The following is a 23,584-nucleotide window of genomic DNA, read 5'->3' on the forward strand; positions in this document are numbered from 1 at the left end:
AAACCATTCGATTGTTTTACATATTTTTATAGCTGTTATACAACAGCAGATTTTGCACTTTGAATATACACAGCTTACTTTCCCAAATTTTTTTTCCATACTTTTTTAGTTAGTTAGAAAATTGCTCTTAGATTTCATTTTTGAGGCAACGCAGTGGCGCAGTGGGTAGCACATTTGCCTCACATCAAGAAGGTCTCTGGTTCGCACTGCGGCTGGGTCAGTTAGCATTTCTGTGTGGAGTTTGCATGTTCTCCCCGTGTTCGTGTGGGTTTCCTCCGGGTTTCCCCCACAAGTCCAAAGACATGTGGAATAGGTTGATTGAATATGCAAAAATTGACCATAGTGTGTAAATGAGTGTATAGGTGGTTCCCAGTGATGTGTTGTGGCTGGAAGGGCATCCGCTGGGTAAAACATATGCTGGATAAAGTGTGGGTTCATTCCGCTGTTTGAAGGGACTAAGCCGAAAAGAAAATGAATAAATAAATGAATTTCATTTTTGAGTAGCTGTTATGTTTTTGTTTTGTTTAAAATGCATAAAGGTTTTGATTGTCTATAATAGCAGTTTATTTTTTTGGTGATGAGTTTGACCAAATTGATTCTGAATGATGATTCAGATGACTTTCATTTAATTGTTTCCTAAAGGTTTTGTCTTTGTTGTATATTTTTGCTAGTTTTCAGTGAAGTTATGAGGGCATTAATGGCAGCATTCAAAATGTTCTTTGGAAAACTCAAAAATTACTTTTAACAGTCATGCATTATTTTTAGTATAAGTAATCAATGAAGTAATTGAGTTATTTTTTAATGAAGTAGTTGTAACTAGTTAGTATTTGTTTAGTAACTAGCACAACATTGCTTCTGCTTTCCACAGACAAAAAAAATAAAAAATCTTCAAAGTGTTCAACAACAGAAAGAAACCCAAGCTTGGAAAAAAGTAGAGGGTGAGACAGAAATGATGACAGAATTTTTATTTTTAGAGTGAACTAGCTATTTAAATGAGCAACAGCTAGCAACTATTGCATATGCAAAAGTCACATACTGTACAGTACTTTTGATTTTTCCCAGCTAAAAAAAAAAATAAAAAATAAAAAATTGTCTCCAGGTTTTCATAATTAACTCAGGAATTGTATTGCAAGCTTAATTTCAAGACATTCACACAATGATTAAAATGACTGTTTCAAAATTCCCCTTCAAGCTCACTGAAAAACATCCGATTATCTGCTCAGGAATTTCACAAAGGTTGTCTGAGGATAAAATGATAAATCACTGGCAATGTTCCTCACTGATAAACACACATTTGAATACAAGTGTCTGCTTAATGCATAAATATAAATAAGTTAAGAGAAAATAAGTCTGTCTGCCAATCAATTAATCAACCAGATCAATGCATGAAAAAACTATACTGATAATTAATACATATTCAATCGTTCCCTGTTTCTGTAGGCTGATAGAAATGTCCTAGGGCCCTTGAAGGGTTATTGAAATCCATGATGGGGCCAAAGCAGCAAAATGTCAAGAGTTGACAGTGCAGCTCACACCGTATTTTGTCAGGACTTGACTGCAGGGCTACTAACTAACTGTCCGTCCCATTATTCATCAGCAAAGATGTGGACAAGTGATTCCAGTGTGATCCAAATACTTCAAAATGTAAGATTCTCCAACTGCCTCAGGAAAAACACAGTGAAGGAACAACAGGTTTCAAAAGATGTAAACTATTGCACACCTTCCTGAAGCGAAAAGAAGCCCTGAGCAAAAATAGTTTGATGGACAGAGTTTAGTGTAAAATAGACACTGTTGTATATATATTTTAAAGTATGTCATATATGAGATAGATTGTAAAGGGACATAACAGCATACACTGTGTGCGTGCAATGTCAAGGTCTTCATTTAATCCTTATTCAGGGTTTTGCAATATTGCGAAATCAAGGGCAAATAACTGCACACTTCATGAATACCAAGTACATCTCAAGAGCCTTTCATCACACTGTCATTAAAGTGTACAAGGAAAATTTCTTTTACAAATAGCATGTCTGTTCTTTCTGTTTGCCTGTCTGCCTGCCTGCTTGTCTGTCTGTCTGTTAGCCTGCCTGCTGACCTGCTTGTCTGTTTGCCTGACTGTCTGTCTGTCTGTTATTCTGTCTGCCTGCTTGCTTGTCTGTCTGTCTTTCTGTCTGTCTGTCTGTCTGTTTGTGTGCATGTCTGTCTGTCTGTCTGTCTGTTATTCTGTCTGCCTGCTTGCTTGTCTGTCTGTCTGTCTGTTTGTGTGCATGTCTGTCTGTCTGTCTGTCTGTCTGTCTGTCTGTCTGTATGTCTGTTATTCTGTCTGCCTGCTTGCTTGTCTGTCTGTCTGTCTGTTTGTGTGCATGTCTGTCTTTCTGTCTGTCTGTATGTATGTCTGTTATTCTGTCTGCCTGCTTGCTTGTCTGTCTGTTTGCCTTTCTGTCTGTCTGTCTGTCTGTCTGTCTGTTTGCATTTCTGTCTGTCTGATTGCCTGCCTGCTTGTCTACCTATCATTCTGTCTCTCTGTCTGTATGTATGTCTGTCTGTCTGCCTGCCTGCTTGTCTGTCTGTCTGACTGTTTGCATTTCTGTCTGTCTGTTTTCTGCCTGCTTGTCTGTCTGTTTTTCTGTCTTTCTGTCTGTTTGCATTTCTGTTTGTCTGTCTGTCTGTCTGTTTGTTTCTTTGCCTTTTGGCTGGCTGTCTGTCTGTCTGTCTGTCTGTCTGTCTGTCTGTCTGTCTGTCTGCATGCCTGCTAGTCTGTCTATTATTCTGTCTGTCTGTCTGTCTTTCTGTCTTGCCTACTTGTTTGTCTGTCTGTTATTCTCTTTGTCTGTCTGTCTGTTAGCCTTTCTGTCCATTGTGCTGTGCTGTTTTTCTGCCTCTCTCTCTCTCTCTCTCTCTCTCTCTCTCTCTCTCTCGCTCTCTCTCTCTCTCTCTCTGTGTGTGTGTGTGTGTGTCTGTGTGTGTGTGTGTGTGTGTGTGTGTGTGTGTGTGTGTGTGTGTGTGTGTGTGTGTGTGTGTGATTCTGTTTGTCTGCCTGCGTGTGTCTGTCAGTGTTTTGTCTGTCCATCTGTCTGTCTATTTTATGTTTCTAATCGGTTAAATGTATCACAAAACACATATTTGGTTTTTTGAGGTAAGATGTTGTGGAATATAAATAAATAAAACATAAAATGCGCTTTCCTATTTATTACAACAACACTGGGTTTGACAAAAACAAATACAATATATTTTATAAGCCCAATATACATATAAAAATGTAAATATAATTACATAATTTACATGAATTAATGAGTGCTTTTTTTGATAAACATGATATAATAAACTAAGATAATGTTTGATGTCCAATACAGCCGATTATGTTCACTCAAGACATAATATGCAGATATTGTAAGCTTATTCTTGTCTGTCTGTCTGTCTACAGTATCTTTCCATGAATATAGGAAATGTTATTCCTTCATTTCAGCCAAATGTATATAGATTGAACTAATATTTGCTGAAATGGCAGCTGAAACTCTGGAATTTTGTCTCAATACGGTCTGACCTTTCCAGCCTCTTAGTTATCTGAAAATTATGAATCAGTATTCAGGTTTGGGTCTGAGACTGCTATCTGGTCTTGAGACGTGAACCGCAATTTGTGATGCTGATATGAGCTTGATATGTTTGCAGCCGCAACAATGGCAAAAGCTTATTTCCACAAATCTGAAGTTTAAAATGCATGAAAGGTTGCGGGTGTCAGGGTGACGTCAATCAGACTGAACCACAGATAACTAACCTGCCTTTGGTCTTCAGGAAAGGACATGAAAGGACCAACAATAGTTTAACAAAAGCTGTGAGCTGACAAGGCTGCGGATGAGTGTTTAATCAGAGTAAATTTGATGAACTTTTTTTTGTCGATAGAAAGCTTGTTGGCTGTTTTTGTGCTCCATTGTGTCCACCCTAATTCCCCTCTGGGTCCAATTAAGGTCTTACAGCACACAGAGGAGACTGTTTACTAGAGGATAGGAGTAAATGGGCAGTCAGGGAGAATTGAAAGCAAGGGGAGGATCCTCTTTCAGATGATGGAATCACTGTATTGAATTTAGTATTGAACTAATGTATTTAGCATGGTGATGATGATTCTGCAAATATCTAAGGTATTCCAAGTATATTATATTATATAATATTATATAATATTATATAATATTATATTATATTATATTATATTATATTATATTATATTATATTATCATTTGACCTTATGCAAAAATGTTCACAATTATGCGACACAGACACTCATTTAGTAGCTATTAGTTTGTATAAATACGAACAGATGTTTTCTGATGTATTGTTTACATCCGAGAACAATCTAACCTTGACTTCAGCTCTCATCAGCATGCAGAAAGAAGTGAAAAGCTGAGATTGTATGCAGCAGGACTCAAGCTTTTCTTGCGTGCTAAAAAATTTAAGAGCCATCTGTGTATAACCCAGAACAGGGCTGGAGAAAAAGCAGGCCATTCCTTAGCCGTTCTGTCGGGTTTTGACATTGGCCTTTAAGTTGCGGTTGCTTCTACCTGCTGTATGGGATTTGGATGCCTGAGGTGGTTTTAAGTGAGTAAGAGCACTTAATGAAATGGTCAGTCAGGTCACGCTCATGCTCTTGACCTCCAGTTATCGGAAGCACTGCAGCATATAAAGCACCCATGAACACTCATCCTCCACCACTTTAACAAAATGACTCAGCACTATTTGCCGTTATATCTGTCTTGCTTGATCAGGCAGTTAACTGTGTGAAAGTCTGATTCCTTGACTAAAAACGGACAGTTAACACTGAGATAACCAGAGTACTTTATCAGTACTAGAATGACCTTTAGACTATTAAATTCAGCTGGTATTGTTATTGAGATATAATAATCGACATTACAAAATAAAATAACACAACTAAGTGATGTTTATTTATAAAATAATTTTAAAAGGAGGATGCGCTTATGATTGAGAGCAGCTGGTCCCTCATTAGCTAACCCACGATCCACCAAACGTTCATAAATTTAACTGCATAGCTAGTTAGAGTCTAGTTAGTTGACATTATATAACTTTCAACAGGTTTAAAACTTTCAAAGCAGTTTTATTAATGGACAGAATTAACACACGGTGTAGCATAGACTATATCAGTGGTTCTCAAACTGTGGTACGTGTACCACTAGTGGTACGCAGGCTTTCTTCTAGTGGTACGCAGAGGAATGAAATATGTCAATTACATGCTACACACATTTCACAATTGATCAAAAATGATGTATATAATATGCCATTTATGACATGTAGCCTATATTTCTGAGCTAATCTGCCACGTTTTTTTAACTGTGCAGAGTTGTAGCTGCTTTACTGGACCTACTACGCCTCTGTATTTCAATACTGCTAATTTTTAGTGGTACTTTAAGAGACTATTTTTTTCTGAGGTGGTACTTAATAAAAAAAGTTTGGTAACCACTGGACTATATGATTCCTTTTATCCAAACATTGAAGTATTTTACAATCTACAGACTATACAGTTAAAACAAAGAAACAAAGTCACAATTTACCAAAATTTACTTCACCCATGCAGTGGTTAAAACAACATTTATTCTGGACATTCCATGTTCTTTTAAAAAATGCCTAGCTGTAAGCTCCTTTTGAGAGAGCTTCAAAGACTAAAGCATAAAACTAGAGCCATGGTGAATTAAACGTTCCTTCAGGCATTATTTTTCATATTAACACTGTTGTGGTTCAGAGATGTCATTATACTTTGACATTCAGAAACAAACAATATTTACTTTATCTTCTCCCTTGTTGTTCTGTTGAATGTGACGTGGAAATATTTGACAAGCACTGTGTTTTACCCAAAGTTTAACTTTTTTTTTCTGTGTACTTACACTTTAATATATGCTGGCTTATTTTAACCCAATTCTGGATAAAATATGAATAAAACCAACCACTGGGTAAATTTTAAAAAATAAGGTTTATATATAGGACCAAATCTAATCCAAAGTTTAGGTTTGTCCATATTTAAACCAATTTTGATTGAAATAACCCAGCATTTTTAAAAGTGTATATGCTTTATAGTTATAGCCATAGATTTGAATAAGCATTTGGACATAACAAGTCTGACTGATGTCAGGCCGCCAGTTAGTGTCTGTCAGGCTAGCTTGTTTGGTTTGTTCCACGCATCACCTATCATTGGGCTCCGTTGAAGTCTGTTTACCTGATTCAGCATGTAGCATATAGAGATCGCTCTGACTGGCTGTTCAACTACACTGTAATCCCGAATAAGTTGACAAAACTCAAAAAATTTGAGGTAATCAGTTACGTCAAATTTTTTAAGTTATGAAATTATCTATTTTAAGTAAACAGAAACATTAAGTTTTGAGTTTGTTGTACTCATGCAAGACACTTCACCTAACTTAAAATAACCAAGTTACTCAGCTTATACGTTTTAATTGCAATTAACTTAATTGTTTTAATTTTTCCAAACTTTAAATACTTAGTCACCCAGCTCATACATTTTAATACCAATTAACTTAATTGCTTTAATTTCTTTCAACTTTAAATACTTAAATCACCCAGCTCATACATTTTAATAGCAATTAACTTATTTTTAATTATTTATCTCACCTTTACATACTTAGTCACCCAGCTCATACATTTTGATAGCATTTTTTAAAATTAACTTCTCCATCGTCAGTTTCACAAATAAAATTAGCCATTATTTTAATCTTTAAACCCCATAAATCTGTCAAAATAAATATGTAATTTAAAACACACAGACAATACCATTTTAGACATTTATTGTTAAAGAAAAAATGTCCAACAGTACTTTCAAATTTGTCTCCTATGCAATTACAAATGTCTTAAAACGATAAAAACTATTAGACATAAAGAGATTGAAAATGAACACTATTCTGAAATGAATAAAAATTACCCACAATGTAAATATGATATCAGACATAAGAGCCTCAAGAAAAAACAACTATAAGTTTGATAAAATTTAATAATACATTAATAAGTGTAAAACTTACTCTTAAGGCATTCGTTTAAAAAAAATAATAAGTGCACATTCTGTGAAGTGACTCGTTTAGTGTAAACTACACAGAAACTGTATATATATATATATATATATATATATATATATATATCGTTGAAGTCAGAATTATTCGCCCCCATTTATTTTTCCCCCAATTTCTGTTTAACGGAGAGCAGATTATATATATATATATATATATACATACACACATATATACATTGTAGCGAAGCAGAGGGAAAACAGCGACACAGTTGGATAAGTTTACAGACAAGTCCCCGGAGGGTGCTTTATTTACAACGTGAATGGGGTGTAAACGGTGCTCTTCTTCAAGGTGAGGTGCTCTGGTGCTCCGGGAAGTAAGTGAAGGACAGTGAGTAGTCGGATGTGGGATCGTCACGAGCTGGAGTCTGCTGTGGAGAGACAGAGACAAGCGTTAGCGCATGGAGTCATTGGGTGAATGAAGCTCATCTTCTCCTTGCGTGGGCTTGGTTTATATGCCTCTCCACTTGATGACGTCCAGCTGTGAACGATCCTGTGTTGATGATGGTCCAGCTGGGTTGAATTAGCGACCAGGGCGACGTGGCATGTGTGCGCTCGTTACAATATATATATATATATATATATATATATATATATATATATACAGTCTTGGTTGAACTATGATTCTGTCATTTACTTATTCCAAACCTGTTTGAGTTTCTTTCTTCTGTTGAAAAAAAAAAAAAAGCTGAGACCTGTAACCACCGATTTCCACAGTATTTGTTTTCCTATTAGAAAGTCAGTGGTTACAGGTTGTCAGCTTTACTTAACTTTTGTGTTCAACAGAAGCAAGAAATTCAAGCAGGTTTGGGACAAGTGAAGAGTTAGTAAATGACAGAATTTTACATTTGGACAAACTATCCCTATATATAATTAAATGCATACTTACCAATTAAAGGTAAATAAATGTTTTGAAGTTACTACCCCAGAGACAGTCTTTATTAAGTTAAAAAAAAAAAAAAGCTCTACATCAACTCATTCTTTAAGGTTTCCATGCTACGAGACTTTTTATTTTCCATCATCCATGCCAAGCAAAACTTTTTGCACAAGTTCAAAGTCCTTTACTATATATTATGTGAAGAGCATACATTAATCCATACAAGACAAGAAAGGTCTGGAAGTGTGCTGTGGGTGGTGTCCAATTCATTCTTCAGGACAACAGAGACCCTCAGTGAATGCAGGGCCAATAAAGCATCTTCAGTCAGCAGGATTATCAATCTAAAAACATAATTCAAGGATATTAATGTAAGGACAGTATCAAAATGACTGAGCCAATATTATATGATTCATCAACTATTCGTGATTACAAATATGTTGAGTAAAAGTTTTCAAAACTTTCATCTTTTCATTAAACATGCCTAATTGTGAAAAGAATGAATAAAGTCTTACCATGGTGTTCCTAAAGAATCTTAAAGTCACGCTCACGCAGCAAGACCAAAAGACCTCTGATAACAGTAGTCCGTCATGAACTGACATCATTCAGTTCCTGGAAATCAAGAATCAATTTTTTAAAAATTAAAAAAATAATAATAATTCAAATTATATTTTAATGTATACTTTAACACGTGACCCCAAACATACCTGCTCATCATAAACCTTTAAAAGATTAGCCAGGGTATCTGCTGTCTTGCCAGTTTTGGATGCTGTTTGCCTTAAAGTTGTCATCAAATGAAATAGGTGGTGGTCCAGTTTTGCAAAGAATTTGTGGGGAAAATTCTCATTTGTAACATGTTGGTACTCTGCAAACAGCAAAAAGAAACAAGAGAGAATTTCATAAAACAAACCCACACCACAAAACATTGTAGCGAAGCAGAGGGAAAACAGCGACACAGTTGGATAAGTTTACAGACAAGTCCCCGGAGGGTGCTTTATTTACAACGTGAATGGGGTGTAAACGGTGCTCTTCTTCAAGGTGAGGTGCTCTGGTGCTCCGGGAAGTAAGTGAAGGACAGTGAGTAGTCGGATGTGGGATCGTCACGAGCTGGAGTCTGCTGTGGAGAGACAGAGACAAGCGTTAGCGCATGGAGTCATTGGGTGAATGAAGCTCATCTTCTCCTTGCGTGGGCTTGGTTTATATGCCTCTCCACTTGATGACGTCCAGCTGTGAACGATCCTGTGTTGATGATGGTCCAGCTGGGTTGAATTAGCGACCAGGGCGACGTGGCATGTGTGCGCTCGTTACAATATATATATATATATATATATATATATATATATATATATATATATATATATATATATATATATATATATATATATACAGTCTTGGTTGAACTATGATTCTGTCATTTACTTATTCCAAACCTGTTTGAGTTTCTTTCTTCTGTTGAAAAAAAAAAAAAAGCTGAGACCTGTAACCACCGATTTCCACAGTATTTGTTTTCCTATTAGAAAGTCAGTGGTTACAGGTTGTCAGCTTTACTTAACTTTTGTGTTCAACAGAAGCAAGAAATTCAAGCAGGTTTGGGACAAGTGAAGAGTTAGTAAATGACAGAATTTTACATTTGGACAAACTATCCCTATATATAATTAAATGCATACTTACCAATTAAAGGTAAATAAATGTTTTGAAGTTACTACCCCAGAGACAGTCTTTATTAAGTTAAAAAAAAAAAAAAGCTCTACATCAACTCATTCTTTAAGGTTTCCATGCTACGAGACTTTTTATTTTCCATCATCCATGCCAAGCAAAACTTTTTGCACAAGTTCAAAGTCCTTTACTATATATTATGTGAAGAGCATACATTAATCCATACAAGACAAGAAAGGTCTGGAAGTGTGCTGTGGGTGGTGTCCAATTCATTCTTCAGGACAACAGAGACCCTCAGTGAATGCAGGGCCAATAAAGCATCTTCAGTCAGCAGGATTATCAATCTAAAAACATAATTCAAGGATATTAATGTAAGGACAGTATCAAAATGACTGAGCCAATATTATATGATTCATCAACTATTCGTGATTACAAATATGTTGAGTAAAAGTTTTCAAAACTTTCATCTTTTCATTAAACATGCCTAATTGTGAAAAGAATGAATAAAGTCTTACCATGGTGTTCCTAAAGAATCTTAAAGTCACGCTCACGCAGCAAGACCAAAAGACCTCTGATAACAGTAGTCCGTCATGAACTGACATCATTCAGTTCCTGGAAATCAAGAATCAATTTTTTAAAAATTAAAAAAATAATAATAATTCAAATTATATTTTAATGTATACTTTAACACGTGACCCCAAACATACCTGCTCATCATAAACCTTTAAAAGATTAGCCAGGGTATCTGCTGTCTTGCCAGTTTTGGATGCTGTTTGCCTTAAAGTTGTCATCAAATGAAATAGGTGGTGGTCCAGTTTTGCAAAGAATTTGTGGGGAAAATTCTCATTTGTAACATGTTGGTACTCTGCAAACAGCAAAAAGAAACAAGAGAGAATTTCATAAAACAAACCCACACCACAAAATATACAATTCTAGAAAAAATGTATTAATATTATTATTATGTTTCATTTACTTATCTATTTTTTACCTCAGATGAAAACCAGGTGTTGATCAGATGTTGAAAGCAGGATCTTCATGTTGTAAATTGAACTCAAGGTCTAGCTGAAGTTTCACTTTCCTTGCTGCAAAAGTATCATTGATAAATACACTGTAATATTTATTTTATCTGGATATGCCAGGCATAGTAGTACAAAATAAATATTTTACCCACCTTTCACATGCCTCCATTTAAGAACCGATCTGTAGTCAGCAACACCTGACCTTCAATTCTGTATGTACACAAAGTCACAGTGTCATTTAGCTGAGAGTGGAAGTAGTACAATTGCCTGATGTCTAACGTTAACCTCCAAAACGGTTAGCAATAGAGCTGATTATCATGTTAGTTGCTTTAATTCGATGAACACAGATTTAATTTAAACAGTATTGAAATTTCTAAAACAGAATAGGACGACAAAGAAATTTAAGGCCTGATTTTAAAAGCTAGAAATAACAAAACTTACCTTATTGTCTAATGATGTAAAAATATATAGACTAAAATATTTATATTTTTAAGATATAAATATATTTTAAGCTACAAAATTTGCACATCAGAAAACTGTCTTCTTTACCACGTCTTGAATATTTTGTTTTGTTATTATTTTATTTAATAACATAATTTTGTATTAATGTGTTATAGATATGCATACTTTGTTTTTTAGGCTGTTTATATTCTCTCCAGAGTAGACATTTTAAAAAATAGATTGAAAAAAAAAAAAACTTTTATCATACCTTTAAAATACATTTGACCTAAATGACATTTAAACTCACTTAACTGATCGCATTAATCAGGTAATCATTGATATGCAGAGATGTCGTCTTAAGCGCGAGGAAATAAGTGTTGATCAGTGCTGGTGATTGAGGTAAAGTTAGTTTTATATTTACACATTCAGACTTTCTCCCTAATAATATAATTTCAGAAAGGTAATTTTTGCATATTCTTAATGGTGAAATCATATTAGCAGCCAATGACTTTCAAAGTACAACATTGTTCAGTCAAAAAAAATAGTGCATTTAGTGTAATGTTGTTTTCATGTCATACTTGCATGTGATTTCAGAACGAATAGACAAAGAACCATGGTAAACAATTTATGGAGCGAGTCACAAGTTGTTACTAAATGAATGTATGAATATAAAACCAACTTTACCTCAATGTGGTAGTGTAAAATGAAGCTCTGCTCTGTACCTGCTCAGGTGAGGAGCGCAGCTGAAATGTTCTCCGTCAGGCTATCCTCATACATGGATCAGCAAGCAACAAGCTGCGTGTGACAGAGTTAAGTTTTGAGACTACGTTTTTGCGCGTCATCAGAAAATACCGTTAAGTGTTTAGGCGGAGATCATTTGAGTTATGATTAACGTTACGTTTCTTGCGCCTTTCGTTTCCGAAGTGCCTACAGATCGCGAAGATAATACCATATTCACAGACTGGATGGAGTTCAGCGCAGCGCCATGACATGCGGTTGTGAGAGCGCACGTCTCCATGACAACTTCAGCACAGGCTGAGAAAAGGCATACTCGCGCCAAGATTTAAATTTTTTTGAAAAATGTAATCTGCCGATTTTAAATATTTTTGTCTTTATCACACTCTGTTAAAATTCAGAGTTAACACATTACAACTAACGCTAACATTGCACTGATTCTAACTTTTTAAACAGTAATGTTAACGTTAGTTAGCAACAAGTGAGGCTAAACATGTTTTCTGTAATGTACGACATGTAAACGCACCCTGATTAACTCTACATTACATTGAACTGTTACTGTGATTATATTAATTAAAACATACATTTAATATTTCTTGGATTTGTAAATATTTTACTTACTGTAGTGTGAAGCGAGGCCGATCCGCCATCTTGAAAAAAACGAATGAAGCATGAGCACGTACGTGAACCTGGATGACGTCAGACGCAAAATCACTAGTCTGACAGAATTTGAGTTAATGAAACTTTAAAGAGACATTTTGTATAGATTAAACCCAGCAGAATTGTTCACCTTACTTGAAAGATTAAATTTTTACAAACTCAAAAATAAGAAAAAGTTCTAAATACTCATCAAGGTTAATTAAGATAAACGAATTTTAATGATTTAAGTTAATAGAACTCAACTCAATTAATTAGTTACAGCATTAGGGTTTACAGTGTACGAGTCAGAGCACAATAGCAAAAACTGAGGTGACGAAACTAAGCAAAGTCATAGGTCAAACATGAACACAAAGAACCTGGCTGTCAGTTCTTACTGTAAATATTTGCAAACCATATGGAATATCACAATGTCAGATATATTTGCATGAGCAGAAAGCTCTATGGTGAGCTAGAAATACTTTGGAAATAGTACGTAAGCGCTGCTTTGTTTAAGGCTCATAAGTGTGTTCCATTTTTCCTTTTGTGCAATACGGGTAAGGAAATATGTATAGTTGTCAGGCAGGTGCAGAGCATACACTATAAAAAATGCAAGGTTCCAAACAATTCATTTATTTTGTTTCAACACAAATAGATTAAGTTAACACATTTAAGTGGGTTGAACATAAAACAATTAAGCTGCCCCCAACAAATCTCGAGAATTTTGTTTCAGCTCATTTGAACTGAGTAGTTTGAACAAGCAGCAAAAACATTTACGTTTTTTACTGTATATATCTTGTTTCAGTTGATGGAGATCACTTCTATTTCTGTGACCTCGGCTTGGTGTGCTTTCCATTTATGTAACCAATAGGAAGCCATGTTGTTTTGTCAAACGTTTGACATGGAACTAAATAGATTATATTACAACAGAGAATTATCCAGAGGAAAAAATACAGAAAATTCCCATAATTACAAACAGTCATAGATGTGGGGGGTGAGATGTCTGAATAACCCTCTTGAGAACCGGTTTAATAACTAAGCTGTGCTGTTAGTAACTGTACTATGAATTGGGTTTAGGGCAGCCACTGCAGTTGTATACTATACCAAAGTTAGCGAACCTGGGGTGTTACAGACTGTACCAAAAAGTGGGAGATGGCAGGAGATGGGTCTGTAATACGGAAAACTCCCAGGAAATAATAGGAATGTTGGCATTTATGCTATTTTAATGATCTAGGCGCAAAGTCCAAACCATTAAGGGTGTGTCCGAATCCACTTTTGCTATTTTAAGAACAGAAAAATACACTCTGTGGCCTGGTGCATGGTATAACATAGTTGTGCTTATTCTCTTAATGAGTATTGGGTGTGTTTTGAGCATAGCATGCATTAAACCATGCATTAAACGCATTTGCTATTTACATGGCTGACTTTGTAAGTGGAAAAACTGAACACTTCACTAGCGAGAAAAGAGTTAAACAGACCATCTGCAGCATGAGGATAAAGAACAAGCCTCCTCCATTCTGCCTCTTTACTTTTTCTTTCTCTTTACTTTTACTCTTTTTTTTTTTCCTTTACTTTGGTGGATAAGGAAAGATGTTGTACGCACTCCACTCAAGACATCCATTATCCTACATATTTAATTTTGTTTGTTCAGTGCAAAGATTTGTTTCTAAACTATTTGTAAATTCAGTTCTAATTTCCAGCAAACAAATAAATGAACAATAAAACAAAGTGTTTATATCCAAAAACACGTCCCCCAATTCTTATGCCCCATATGGTGATGCATAGGTCTCCAAATCTTGACATATGAACAAATCTAAAATAGTTTTAATGGTCACACTTTACAATAAGGTTCATTAGTTAATGTTAATTAATGCATTTACTAACATGAACAAACAATGAACAATACATTTACTACTGTATTTGTTCATACTAGTTAACGTTAGTTAACGAAAATACAGTATTTCATTGTTAGTTCATGTTAACTCGTGGTGCATTAACTAATGTTAACAAGCATGGACTTTGATGCTAATAATGCATTAGTAAATGTTCAGTTATGATTAATAAATGCTGTACATGTGTTGTTCATGATTAGTTCATGTTAGTAAATGCATTGACTAATGAACCTTATTGTGAAGTGTTACCGTTTTAATTAAAGCAAATAAAAATATGCATATGATAAATAATGATGCTGATAATAATAACATTATACAAAAGCAAATTGTCATGAATAAACTGAAAAAGCCCCCCATGATGAGGCATGGAGGCAGTGGTTTTTATATTTATGTAGGAAATTAATTTTTTTTGCTAAATGTTAATCCTTTAATTTTTTTTCATTTGTAAAGATATTTGTGTGGGCTTTAGACCTGCTTTTAGATGTTCAATTGCACATGCTATTTCAGTTCTTCAAAATAGCAATATGCCAACAATGCACCTCAAAACACCTTTTTTATAGACCGGAACAAACAAGTCCACAAAGTGGCGCAAATAGATTTGCTATTCAGACAATGTGGTGCAAAACGTGAAAATTAAGGTTGCGCTGGTCTGAAATCTGGGAACCAGATTTTGCTGAGATTTTCAAATTGTTGAGACTTCCATTTTCAATTCTCACCTAGAGAGTAATAGTGTGTGCTAACACAATAAACATTCTTATTGTAAATTTGTATTTCACACAGACATTAGTTCAATTATATTATACTACAGAGGTGTTGAATGCTTCATTCTGATTGGCTAATGAACATTTAAAGGTGTGTAGTTATTTTCAGGGAAACTTACAGCTAGTGACTACATTACAGTTTCATATCACTGTGCTGAATAACTTGAGTTACTTCACAGTCAAACTTCAAATCAAAACTTTGCTTTTGGATGAAATGTGTAATGAACAGGTCCTACACACATGTGCTGTTTGTCAAAAAAACGATCAAGAAAATTGACTTTTATCCTTTGAAATATTAGTAAATAATGCAAAATAATGATCACATTCTTTGTGGCATCATGTCCACACCAACACTTCATTATTTTCCAATAATTCAGCAGCCCGTCATCAATTATTCCTAACATAATTGACTTGTCAGTTTGATTGGAACTGGTGATTTCCATTGGTTTTGGAGTTTAATATGGATGGGACTATAAGATTTGTAATCAGCACACTTGGAGCGTGTCAGACAGACAGCCCTGAGAGACAGAGATGCTTCTTTCAGTCTGCCATCTATCAACATCACAATTGACTGACTTGCTCTTTGAGGGCCATTTCAGTGCGCCTGGCTGAGCCGAGTGTTGCCGACTGAAGCCCCTTTGGGACCAACCTCTTGCATTTAGTGCATGATGTCTGTGCGAGTGTGTTAGATGGTCTGTTGAAACCTGTATTTGACAAAATTGTGCATCCATACGTGAAGTGTTTTGCTTTTCCACATGTCAGATGCCCACTTCCTGCGCTTGTCGTCTTACTCTTCGAACAATACTGTTAATGCTGCCGCAACAATGCCCTGCTTTTATTCATTCATTCATTCATTCATGTCCAACGCCTCAGGAGTCAGAGCTTAAGAAATTGTACCAGAGTCCAACACATTCCAACGTCATTATTTAATTAATTATAAATGCTCCGCTGCCTAAAAATAAAGTAGTCAATAATTCACTGTGATTCAGTACAAATTCAATATCAGATATCATCTCCCGGCAGTACAGTCAATAACTGGCATGCACACACAGACGCATTATCTTCCGTTTTATTCAGGGAATCTGATGAAGGAGCAAGAAACATTGGCCCCGTTCAAATTACAGCACGTTCCTCTCTGATTGGATTTTAAATTAAAGATAGGATTTAAATATTTCATAGTTTTGTTATGGCATATTTTTTAAAATATTTGTTTTATTTTTTAGAATATATTTAAATTGGGCCGGATATTATAGAGTGGATTGGTACTATGTATACTTATTTACTTGCAAAATAAGTTTTGCAAACAAAAAAAATAAGGTAGCACTTTATTTTGATAGTCCATTTGAGTATTAGTAGACTGCTTAAAATCTGTTTATACTGCTGCTAAACAGACATTCAACTGACTATAAGAAACTTTGCAACTACATGTCAACTTACACTAACCCTAAGCTCAACCTAGCAGTCTACTTATAATCTAATAAGAGTTAGTAACAAATAGACCATCAAAATAAAGTGTGACCAAAAATAAAGTATTAAGCAAAAAAATAAATAAATAAATGCTAATCTCCAAATAAAAACTACAAAACTACAAAACTACAAAACTACAAATGGAAAATAAAATTTTAAGAAATAAAAATTCAATTTGCAAACAAAACAAGAACTGCAAATAAAAATCAAGTAGTGCAAAACAATATGTATTTGCAATAAAAAAAAAAAAAAAAAAAAAAATATATATATATATATATATATATATATATATATTGCTGTTTTTACTTTGCACTTCACATTTCTGCATGTTTCACTTTGTGGCCCTGATTTGACAAGGGGCGGAGTCAAGAGAACTTGGGTGTTTGTGGCAGGCCCGGACCTACTGGGCTGTAAGACCCTGGTGATACTGTATGTCAAGGTAATGACGTCGCTTAAATGGAGGTAGGTCCGGGCCTGTAAACAACCAAGTTCCTTTAACTCCACTTCCTTGTCAGATCAGGCCACAAAGTGAAACGCGAATAATTAAATAGCAAACATTTATTTTATTTTATTGCACTGCTTGATTTTTATTTGCAGTCCTTTTTTGTTTGCAAATTTCTTAAAACTTAATTTTCACTTTGAGTTCTTTATTTTTCCAAAATATTTTTATTTCTCAAATTTGTTTATGCTTTTGCAATTTTTGGAGATTTGCATTTGTTAATTTTTTTTTCTCAGTACTTTATTTTTGTTTGCAAAACTTTATTTTATTTTGCAAGTATTTATGGCCCGAGATTGACTCCATAGGATATGATTTTTGTGATGTGAAAAATGCTAATTAAATTGTGCCATTCAGTCTTATTATAGAAAATACAACCATTCAGCATCAAATTAGCCATTAAAAATCATTCTAATATGCTGATTTAATGCACAAACACTACTATTACATATTATTCATTCATTTATTAATTTCCTTCGGCTCAATCCCTTATTTAACAGGGGTCGCCACCGCGGAATGAACCGCCAACTATTCCGGCATATGTTTTACACAGCGAATGCCCTTCCAGCCCCAACCCAGAACTGGGAAACACCCCTTTGTCATGGGTTAGGTTTGATCTGGGCTTCTCTGCCATGATCTGTTTTCCATTCAGCTGTTGTCTCTTACAATCAGTGTTGGCATGCGTGCATTAGGCACCTGTTGCTCTTTTTATTTGATTTTCTCCTCTACATATAGCTGCTCTTTATAAAGGCTTATTGCCAGATTATTGCGATTACATGTCTACAAACTCTGTGCTGTTCATCTCACCATTACTGTTACCAGTTTGGTAAAGTCTTGTCTAGTTTTGTTGAAGTCTGTTTTATTGTTTGACGTCTTAACTGTGATCTGCTCAGTCATCCTGCTGTTAATGACCCCTGCGCTTGCCAGCTCCAGCACCCGCTCTACTACGGGGTTCTCTCCTCGCTCTGCTGCTTTAGCTATCCTCACCACAGGTCCTGAGGGTGAAGTATTCCTTGCCAGTCTGTGTTCCCCCAGTGATGGCCAGTGAATGGCAGCTGCTCTTGTTCTCTTTGAAGCTTTTTATAAACTTTCTGTTTGGGCAGAAAATTTGTTCTGCATTTTCTGTTAACCCTTGACACCCATACACTCTCACACACACACACACACACACACACACACACACACACACACACACACACACACACACACACACACACACACACTCATACACTGCGGCCAATTTAGTTTATCCAATTTACGTATATGCAATGTCTTTGGACTGTGGAAGATACTAAAGCATTCAAAGGAAACTCTTGTGAAAATGGGGAGAACTTGCAAACTCTACACAGAAACGCTAACTGGCCCAGCCAGGACTCTAACCAGTGACCTTCTTGCTGTGAGGCCACTAAACCACCATGCCGCTCATTTATTATTATAATCAACCTTAAAAGTCTTATTTTCTTCAATCTTAAAAAGTTATCATGAACTAACCCTCTCATCATTGAAAACCTTTATGAGTTTTTTATTTTGTTGAATGCAAAAGAAGATATTTTGAAGAATTTTGAAGAATTTTTTGAAGATTTATGCTTCATTTATTGTTTATTGATTTAAGAACCAAATAATAAAAATAATTTAAGTTTACGCTTGTGGTTGTTTCACATTTCTGAGGCAGGATTGAAGTGTTCCCTCAATATTTGTTTATTTAATTTATACACCATTCAATAATTTGGTCTTTTTTTTTTCTCAAATTCTAAATTTAAATTTTCTTTGTTATTTTCCTTCCCCAACCCTAGACCAAAAAGAGGAAGGGCCGTAACAGTACTAATATATACTTTTGAGATACCAATATGTACCCTGTAAGTACAAACATGTAGCTTTTGAAAAAGTACCACCCCAGTGGCAGCTTGTGTACCTTTTACAATGAGTAAATTTCTATTTTCTGGTAAATTTATCCCTTTAAGTATACGAAAAAAAAAAAAAAATATATATATATATATATATATATATATATATATATATATATATATATATATATATATATATATATATATATATATATTAGTGGTGGGCCATTATCGGCTTTTACATGCTTCCTTAACACAAGACTTTTAAGTTAAAAGAATGTCGCCGTTAATCTATTCTCAAAGTTGGGTTGGGGAGCTGGGTCTTTTCTACGCAAGCTATGATGACTTTCACCTAGATATTTTAGGGCGGATGTATACCTGACCGGTGAGCCGTCTGACAAAAAAGTGCCCTTCTGAATCAGATCAGCAGGATACCGGACTTTAACTGAAGTTCGGCAGTTTTACTTTAACTCATGAACATTTCATTCATACCCTGTGACAAACTGGGGTATTAGACGCAAACAAGGAGTAAGGACTGGTGAGAGTGTTATAGAATTTAATAACGCATGCCAAATGGAAAGTAATTAGCTAGTAGCGCTGTAAGATTTGGGGGAAAAGTCTAATTTCAATTTTTCGGACAGATATTGTGATTGCGATTTTATTTGCAATTTCATTTTGTAGTCAAGCTTCAGGTCAGTAATCTGTAAGCCATGGCAACAATTCTGTGACAGCTCTTAAAAATGACCTGTTTTTGTTTGGTGTCTGTGACAAAATATTCCCATATTATTAATGTCCTGTTTTTCTTTGTTATTAATTTTTCTATTAATGCTTCTGAAGCAACAGACACCATTATCCCAATTGTCCACACTTTCCTGTTTGTTTGTTTTTTATTGTTGGTGTTCCACATAGTTCGGTTGTGCAATTCTGATTGGGCAGAACGAAAGTGTGCTCACTCAATTGGTTAGTAAGACTATCACTCACAGACGGCAATCACGCATTTGCTCTGGGCGGGGGAAATGAAATAATATATATATATAGTTCATATTGCAGCCTCTTGCACTTAGTTAATTGCAACGTTTCAAATGTGGTTGTGATTCAATTTCGATTAATCACACAGCCCTAGTAGCTACTTAAACCACTGCCAAAAACAGTTCCAAGTTACAGTTGATTCAAAAACAATTTTAAGCATCAGATGATACTATGAAGTCACTATATGAAGTATGGGATTATTTTCATATACTCAGAGTTCATTTAGGTTGCGTTTCTAAACTGATTTGTTTATATTTTGTGTATTTGTTTACATATCATTTGCCTTCACTATTTTTAACCCCATTTTTGCAGGTATGGCGCCATAACTATTCAAAACATGCTTAAAGCATTTATTCACTCATTTTCTTCAGCTTAGTCCCTTTATTCATCAGAGAATAAACCGCCAACTTATCCAGCATATGTTTTGCACAGCAGATGTCTTTCCAGCTGCAACCCTGTACTGGGAAACACCCATACACTCTCATTCACGCTCATACACTACGGACAATTTAGTTAATTCAATTATTAAAATAACTTATACCGCATGTCTTTGGACTGCGGGGAGAACGAGCAACCGGAGGAAATCCACACAAACAAGGGGAGAACGTGCAAACTCCACACAGAGGTGTGAGGTGAAAGTGCTAACCACTGAGCCACCAAGTCTCCTGCTTAAATCATGCTACGCTGCTCATTGCGATATAGTGCTAAAAATAAGAGAAAAGCAATGACAACAAACAGCCGATTTCATCCTACCTGCAACGGTTTTAATCTACTGAGAGATGTTCGTGGCTTCACCACAGTTCTGTCCGACCTTGTTCCGGTATTTACATTGTGGATATTATTACACGCTGGGCTTATGTTATGTTGTTTTCCTGAAGGTGACCCTCTACACCTGTCTAACAGAATGAAAATCTTTGTTTGTTTTCGTACAAATCGGCAAGCTTAAAGGTCACCGCAGTGCTTGTGGTGTTTTCTTTAATGGAGCAGGCTTCATGACTCCAGCTGATTTGTGGTTTTGCAATGCTAATGGTTTTGTCTGGAGGCACTAAATACATAACAATTTATATCAAGTGAAACGAAAACACGTTACTCACCATTTGTTCATGCACCTCAGTCTACAGTGACTCTCTGCCTCGGGTCTGATTTGATTTGAGGGAGAGGGAGCATTCCTTAGTGATAAGCCTTGATGATGTCAGGGGTTTCCAGCCAGTGTTGTCAGGTTATTCCTCTTGTGTGACACCTTTATTACTCACTGGTGTGATAAGACAAGTGTTGATCTCTGTTCAAAGGCTTTGCATTGTGTTTCTCATCTAGGCAGCTGTCGTGTTAACACTGCTTTCTGCATCAGTAAGAGTCAAAATGCAGACTCTGGCATTGAACAGTGATTTTGGCGGCTCTTCGAAGAAAAGTGAGTTTCACTGGCAGGTAATGAATTTTTAAGGTTTACTTTTTGATATATTGCAGTCTAACAAACCTCTTCAGAGTAGACTGTTAAATATCTGACAGGGAGCAAGAAAGGAATTCATTAACGTTCTTTTTTCTTTTCTGTGATGGACGTATCTGCTTATGACTGAATTGATTTTTGTTTTTTGATCTTTGTTCCGTTGTATTATTTTGTTACTTCTAATTAGTCTGAACTCTTCTTATGTTTTACAATTGGTTTCTAACTTTTTAAACTTGACTTTATCATTTTTCAAATTAATATTTGTAAGGCTAGCATGTTTGTTTTTAGTTGATCAAAAAATATAATCGATGAAACAAATTAAATAAATACATATATACAGGTTATTTATTTACCTGTATATATTTATTTATTTTTTAGCAGCAAGGATGACTTGCACACTTGATATTTTTCCATTATTGAATTTAATTGAATTTTTATTTTGACAGACTTTAAACAAACTGGACAAAAATACAAGTATCTTATACATTTAGAAATAAAAGCATTGAGGATGAAAACACAATAAAAGCCCTGCATGGGCTTGTTTCCATTGGGGTTTTTGCTGTTAAAAAACTAAGTATGGCTGCAAAATACAGTTGTTGCATAAAGCAAACAGTACCTCCACATTCTAAAACAGGAACAAAACTACAATACAATAAAAAAAAAGAAAAAACATCATCATCCAACATGCAAACTAACTATCATCATAAAAAAAAAACATCTTTTGATAGCTTTTTTTTAACTTCCTTTAGTCATTTATTTCCTTGATGGATTTGGTCATTTGTTTCGCATGATTGCACTGGTGTATAAAAACATATTTCCCCCCACTGCACTTCTAAATTTGAATAAACTAATAGTAATATCCCTACCCCTAGTACTTTATGTATAATGTTGCCTCATCATTTGAAAATAGTTTACCAAATATAGGTAGGAACCACAGTATTAAACATTTTACAGATCATTCCCAGTTTTAAACAGTGTTATGCTAGTTACTGAAAAACAGTAACTAATTACAGTTACTAGTTACTAGTAACTTAAATACTTTATCTATTACTTACATCAAAAAGTAATGCTTTACTAGTTATTTTTTTGACTTTTCAAAAAAAAAAAATTTAATTTTCTTTAAAAAAGGTTGATGGTTCAAGCCTCAGGGTCAGTTGGCATTTCTGTGTGGATTTTGCATGTTCTTCCCTTGTTGGCGTGGGTTTCCTCTGGGTGCTCTGGGTTCCCCCCCAATCCAAAGACATGCGCTATAGGTGAATTAGGTAAGCTAAACTGTCCATAGTGTATGTGTGTGAATGAGTGTGGATGTTTTCCAGTTATTGGTTGCAGCTGGAAGGGCATCTGCTGAATAAAACATGCTTTATAAGTTGGCAGTTGATTCTGCTGTGGTGAGCCCTGATTAATAAAGGGACTAAGCCGAAAAGAAAATGAATGAGTAAAAGATTATTTAAAAAAAACATGTGTGCAAATATATATATGCCAATATTTGTTTAAAGACTTTCAATCTGGGAAACAAAACAACTTCTAGATCAATCACAACTTGCAAATTTGTATCGCAAATTGTACAAAAAATTACAAAAAGACATTAAGGGGGAATAAATAAACTGTTTTATTCATTTGAGATAATGCCAAACTACACCATTCATAGAAGCCTATTAAATTGTTAAAGTTATTATATTTATGCATGTGTGTCCTGCAAATGCCTCCAAAAGTATAGCAATACTTAATTGTAACTTGCTTGTTGTGTGCATGTGTCTGTGTGTGTGTTAAAATATATTCGTATGGGAAGTAAAAGTCATACATACATACATACATATTTTTATACAAACATACACTACCGGTCAAATGTTTGTGGTCAGTTAAATTTTAAATGTTTTTTATAAAGCTTCTCCTGCTTACTAAGGCTGCATTTATTTCATCAAAAAATACAGTAAAAATTATACAAATTTGAAATTTATTGCACTATAAAATAACTGCTCAAAAGTAGTTTATTATTTAATTTAATTATTTATTCCAGTTATTTATAGATGATTTTTCAGCTTCATGACTGCAGTTTTTATAGTCACATGATCCTTCAAAAATCACTGTAATATTTATTATTAATATTATTATTATAAATAATAATATTAATTATAATACTAATGTAATAGTAATAAAAGCAATAATGACTACATTAATACTTTCATTTGAAACAATAAGTACAATAATATTTCAAATT

General features: G+C 34.8%; 1 protein-coding gene and 1 long non-coding RNA gene across 7 annotated transcripts in view; one reads left to right on the top strand and one right to left on the bottom strand.

The window, feature by feature from the left end:
- The window catches only part of mmp9 (matrix metallopeptidase 9), a 200,239-nt gene that overhangs the window by 99,221 nt on the left and 77,434 nt on the right, over positions 1–23,584 (top strand). The gene's annotated exons all lie outside the window — the stretch shown is intronic.
- LOC137496350 (uncharacterized) lies at positions 7,290–12,463 on the bottom strand. Of its 6 annotated transcripts, none has more exons than XR_012384356.1 (11): positions 12,419–12,463; positions 10,774–10,831; positions 10,591–10,684; positions 10,310–10,467; positions 10,118–10,214; positions 9,829–9,946; positions 8,949–9,063; positions 8,654–8,811; positions 8,462–8,558; positions 8,161–8,290; positions 7,290–7,443 (listed from the first exon to the last, which is right to left on the bottom strand). It is a non-coding gene; the product is annotated as an uncharacterized lncRNA (long non-coding RNA). The 6 variants fall into 6 exon arrangements; XR_012384355.1 differs by having other exon boundaries at positions 8,173–8,290; positions 9,817–9,946; XR_012384354.1 differs by lacking the exon at positions 7,290–7,443 and adding an exon at positions 11,785–11,857 and having other exon boundaries at positions 8,051–8,290.

This window comes from Danio rerio, chromosome 8 (genome assembly GCF_049306965.1).
Source record: "Danio rerio strain Tuebingen ecotype United States chromosome 8, GRCz12tu, whole genome shotgun sequence".
NCBI lineage: Eukaryota > Metazoa > Chordata > Actinopteri > Cypriniformes > Danionidae > Danio > Danio rerio.